Source organism: Rhipicephalus microplus, chromosome 10 (genome assembly GCF_043290135.1).
Source record: "Rhipicephalus microplus isolate Deutch F79 chromosome 10, USDA_Rmic, whole genome shotgun sequence".
NCBI lineage: Eukaryota > Metazoa > Arthropoda > Arachnida > Ixodida > Ixodidae > Rhipicephalus > Rhipicephalus microplus.
Window position 1 is genome coordinate 32,361,857 of NC_134709.1, and position 6,056 is coordinate 32,367,912.

Sequence of the window (6,056 nt, forward strand, 5' to 3'; positions counted from 1 at the left end):
GTAGCCTGGGCCGTCGTTGATGCCCTGTCGGCAACATTCAGTGGCGAAGTCGACGTTGGGCGGCGTCGTCACCTGCAGTGACGAAGTCGGGAGACGCAGGGTCGCCGCGTCGAACTCCAGTGGCTCAGCGCCACTGTCGACGAACTGGAGCCGACGACTCACGTGTTCCGGCGGCAGGGAGTTGTGCCCTTGAGCACCTGTAGTCCGCCTCGGAAACCCACGCCAGCCCTCCTGGAACAGCGGCGCAAGGGCAGGTTCAGGCACCCGGCGCCAGCTCTCCACGACCAGCGGGACAAGGACAGGTTCAGGAACCAGGCGCCAGCTCTCCTAGACCGGTCGTCTAGCGGAGGCTGAGCTGTCCACTCGGCTAGTACGAGTGTCGCGACGTGGCCTGGGTCGTACCTATGGGCCAGACGCCCAACGAGGTAGTGCTGCCTCCAACGACGTACCTCGCGCACTGCCGAAGGCACGGGTCACGCACGCTCGAGCCCGCGCCTCACGAGCTGTCGTCTTCCTCGTAGGCACCGCCCGGCACATACACGCACACATCACATCCTCTTCGCCACCGCACGGCACACTATTGTCGTTTTTTAGTTTCTGTTTCGCGCCCGCGCAGCACATATTATGACACATACAAAGGCGCTTCTCCGTCGTTTTACAGTTTACTATAATATAACGCGCGTTTTGTTTACAGCTGGACAGATAACTGAAAACCTTGTGAGAAGCACCTGATTTGAAATCAGCTGCACGATGACACGATAGTTGGAAGAGAAGATCACAACATGTGTGCTCAGAATGAATGAAGGTGCACAAGTATGGTGCTGCACTTTGTATAGAAGAAATGCAAAGAGTACCTTATGTGACTTATGAGACCTTTCAGAACTGTGCATGTATTTATCTGTTCCTCCAGACTGTAATGAGCTGAAGATATTATTCGATAGTTTCGAACATTGAATATTTGTATGTGTTTCAAAGAATGCTTCATTTCTGTTTGGTTTTTTAGTATATGCATTAACTTGGATTATATATATGCATGCACTTAAGCATATTCAATTCAGCTCTGTTGGAAAACTTGCCAAAACTTCTGTACGGTGCTCTGGTGCAATCTTATGATCGGTATCTGTCACATCAAAAATTTTGGGCATGCTTTATTTCATTATAGGGTATTTTGACAATTGACATGTGAAAGCCACAGTGCTTGGATGTAATCTCAAAACCAATGTCTGTCGCATTAAGAAGTGTCAGATGCATTTTGTAGATGTTTAAGAATATTTAAACTACCAGCAAAGTGCTGAAGCCTTCAACACAGCACTGATCCGCAATCACCATCCAGCTTAGAAGTCATTTGTAGTGCTCTCTAACACGTTCAAATAAAGTTATCAAACACTGGATTGATCTACTTGGTTTGATTCCTAATAACAGTGTGTCTGACTTTTTGAGGCACTTGTAATATAATAATGTTCTACTTCTCTGATCTCTTAATGGGGTGCACTCAAGGGTAGTGATATTTGTTTACCTTGGCACACTTATTGTGATATTACTGTTTAAATCGCTTCATTTTGTATATATGTGCTCTACTTTTGCAGTAGCCTCACATTGGGCTGCCGTATTTGAAAATAAATAAATATACCGTCCGAAAGTGTTCCACGCTGTGCTCGGTTCCAATCTGATCACTATTATCTATTGCATCATGATATGTCGGGTGTGTTTTATTGCATTGGAGAACATTTTGGCTGCTTTCCATGAAGGGTTCATTTCCAGTATTATGACCGATATCTGTAACTTCATGAAGAGCTAGGCACGGTTTGTCGTTTTAGAAAATACTTTAACTACAGACAACGTCCAGACGTTTTACATACAGGGTTCAGTTGCAGTCCTATGACCAATATCTGTCTTATCATGAAAGTTTCAAGTACAGTTAGTTGCATTAGAGCATATTTTGACTACAAAAATGACCAGAAGCATTCTACGTAGTGCTTGATTCCATTCTTATGACCAGTATCTGTTGTATCATTAAAAGCCAGATGCGGTTTCTTGCATTAGAGGATATTTTCGATACGCTTATCACTCAAAAGCCCTCCGCACAAGGCACAATTACTGCCTCATGACCTAAATCTGTCACATCATGAAGAGTAAAGTGTGGGTTGTTTTATTGGAGAACATTTCAGCTCCAGACAACGTTGAAAAGCCTTCTACTCAGGGTTCAGTTCCAATAATATGACCAATATCTGTGACTTCATAAACAGTTGGGTGTCGTTTGTCGTTTTAGAGAATACTTTGACTAGAGACAACGTCCAGAAGTCTTCCATACAAGGTTCATTTGCAATATTATGACCAACATCTGTCACATCATGAAGTGTCAGGCACAGTTAGTTGCATTAGGGCACATTTCGACTATGGAAAATGCCCGAAGGCATTCTAAGCTGTATTCGGATCGTATGTTATGACCAATATCTGTTGTGTCAATGAGAACCAGGTGTGCTTGTTGCATTAGACAACGCAAGACACCTGTCTTGCATTAAGATACCTTAATGCAAAACAACGTCCAGAAGTCTTGCATTAAGGTATCAGTTCTAATATTAGGACCGATATCTGTGACTTCATTATCAGTAGGCTGTCGTCTGTCGTTCTAGAGAATTCTTTGACTAAAGACAACGTTCAGAAGTCTTGCATTTATTTTTCAGTTATAATATTATGACCGATATCTGTGACTTCATGAACAATTGGGTTTCATCTGTCATTTTAGAGAATACTTTGACTAAAGACAACGTCCAGAAGTCTTGCATTAAAGTTTCTGTTCTAGTATGACCGATATCTGTGACTTTATGAACAGTTGGGTGTCGTCTGTTGTTTTATAGAATACTTTGACTAAAGACAACATCCAGAAGTCTTGCATTTAGGTTTCATTCCTAATATTATGACCGATATCTGTTACTTCATGAACAGTTAGGCGTCATTTGTCGTTTTAGAGAATACTTTGACTAAAAACAACGTCCAGAAGTCTTGCATTAAAGTTTCAGTTCTAATGTTATGACCGATATCTGTGACTTCATGAACAGTTGGGTGTCGTCTGTCGTTTTAGAGAATACATTGAGTAAAGACAACATCCAGAAGTCTTGCATTAAGGTTTCAGGTCTAATATTATTACCGATATCTGTGACTTCATGAACAGTTGTGTGTCGTCTGTCGTTTTAGAGAATACTTTGAGTAAAGACAACATCCAGTAAGGTTTCAGTTCTAATATTATGACTGATATCTGTGACTTCATGAACGGTTGGGTGTCGTTTTAAAGAATACTTTGCCTAAAGACAACGTCCAGAAATCTTGCATTAAGGTTTCAGTTCTAATATTATGACTGATATCTGTGACTTCATGAACGATTGGGTGTCGTTTGTCGTTTTAAAGAATACTTTGCCTAAAGACAACGTCCAGAAGTCTTGCATTAAGGTATTAGTTCTAATATTATGACCGATATCTGTGACTTCATGAACAGTTGGGTGTCGTTTGTCATTTTAGAGAATACTTTGACTAAAGAAAACGTCCAGAAGTCTTGCATTAAGGTTTCAGTTCTAATATTATGACCGATATCTGTGACTTCATGAGCAGTTGGGTGTCGTCTGTCGTTTTAGAGAATACTATGAGTAAGAACGACGTCCAGAAGTCTTGCATTAAGGTTTCAATTCTAATATTATGACCAATATCTGACTTCATGAGCAGTTGGGTGTCGTCTGTCGTTTTAGAGAATACTTTGAGTAAGGACAACGTTTAGAACTCTTGCATTAAGGTTTCAGTTCTAATATTATGACTGATATCTGTGACTTCATGAACAGTTGGGTTTCGTTTGTCGTTTTGGAGAATACTTTGACTAAAGACAACGTCCAGAAGCCTTCCATACAAGGTTCGTTTGATATATTTTGACCAATATCTGTCACTTGATAAAGTGTCAGGCACAGTTAGTTGCATTAGGGCACATTTTGACTATGGAAAAATGCCCGAAGGCAGTATTTGAATCCTATGTTACGACCAATATGTGTTGTATCAATATGAACCAGGTGTGCTTTGTTGCATTAGAGAATATTTTTGAACACACACATCAACCGAAAGCCTGCTACTCTGGCCTCAATTGTAGTCTAATGATTGACTTAAATCTGTCAGATCATGAAGTTTCAAGCGTGATTATTAGGTTGAGTGCTATAAATTATGATGTGTAAATATACTGAAGGTACCAGCATATTCAAGATATTGTTAATAAATTTGGTAGTGCAGGTATAGAAACCCGGTGGTTTGTAAACCTTATCAGGGGGACAGCCGCCCCCTCATTCACCGAAGAGAGGAGAGGGGGGGAGCTCAATGTCAACTCCATATATTAACATAATAGGGAGACGCACTAAGTCAGCCCCTACAAGAAGGGGGGGCAGTGCGACAAACTTTTGCCCCCCCCCTCCTTAAGGAAAACTCTCCACACGGCTATGATAGACATACAGTATGCTAGACGCGAATGTTCATTCGCGGGAGCGGCGCACGCACCGATGTTGATTTCTGGTGCATGCCGCTGTAGTTACTTTGGGCACTGGCATGTCAACTACTTCTAAAATAGTCTAAACAGTGGTGGGTGAAGCACTATCAATTTTTAACGTGTTATCATATCCTCTAAAACAAATAAACCCGCTCCAGTTAGGAACGTGCCGTTCTGTGCTGAACTGCACAAAACAGGCACGAAACCAAAAGGTCAAGCAACATTGTGCATCGGCATTGGACCCGTGGGCGTCAACGCGGTTGACGCGCGCAAGTGGTTGAGCGCCCTTTTCCTCCACAGGCGCGACTAGACGCTTTTGATGCGTAGGCGCGTGCATACACGTGCCAGTGGTTGGCACTTAACTGCTTGTGCCTTACCAGGTAACATGCACCCCCGGCACGACAAAGGCCAGCGCAAATCATGCGTACGATACTTCAGCCAAATGCCTGAAAACATCCCAGAATCGCATACTCTTTACACGGCCATAGCCCGTACTCTCGAAGGTTACTCCTCCGTAGTGTTAGATGGTACCGAGTCCCGGCAGCACTCGGCTACAATGCGTGGGACGCGTTCATCTCACTGCGAAATTCTTGGAGTCGATGTGGCAATACGATATGCCATCCAAGTTCTTAGTGAGGTGTACATATTGACATACTCGCAACAGGCATGTCGGGCCTCCCATTCAGGACATGGCATCCCAAGAGCGGCCCACCAAGTTCTCGGTCACGCTGAGTCAAACAATACTTTCCGCATTCACTTACTCTGGACTTCTGGTCATGCCTCTCCGCCGGGCAATCAATGTGCACACGCTGTTGCCCGCGAACTTTCCCTCTGGGCGGCCCGGCAAAGCGAGGCGACCGTTTTGGAGTGGGGGTTCCTTTTATCACTTACGACAACAGTGCCCCGCCGCCATCTTTCTTGCGAGAGGAGGCAATAACATTACGGCAGCTACAGACTAGAACATTCCCCATTCTGGCATCTCTTCATGGAAAAGTTCTACTGGTTGCACCACCTGTGGAAAATTGCCCACGACCTTCCACGTCTCGATAGAGTGCCCTCCGAATATCTTTCCTCCTTTACCTGCTTTTCATCACCTTTTACGTAACGAGGAGGTGTGGGACGATGCTCTCCGCGATGGACCTCCCGAGGTCTTCCGAGCTATGATACAGCGGGCTCGATTTGATGCTGCAGCGTCCTAAAGACCCCAAACTAGAGGTTACTCCCACGCCCTCCTTCTCTATGCCTTTATAAATAAAGACGTTTATTCCTCTCTCCAAACAGACGCATCACTATACACCCGCCTGAGTCGAAGCTGTAAGTCCAAAATATTGAAACGGACAAAATGTAGATTTTTACTCGCAACCGACGACGCCGACACCAGACTTCCGGCGATAGCGGTTTAAGGCTATCACGACCGTAAACTCACGATCTGAATAATGAGCGATTATTTCACACAGTTGTGGTGCTATTCTTGACCAATCTCAGGCTTTTGAATGAGGGTCCGGATATACTGAAGAACGTTTGATATAGAAGGAAGGGT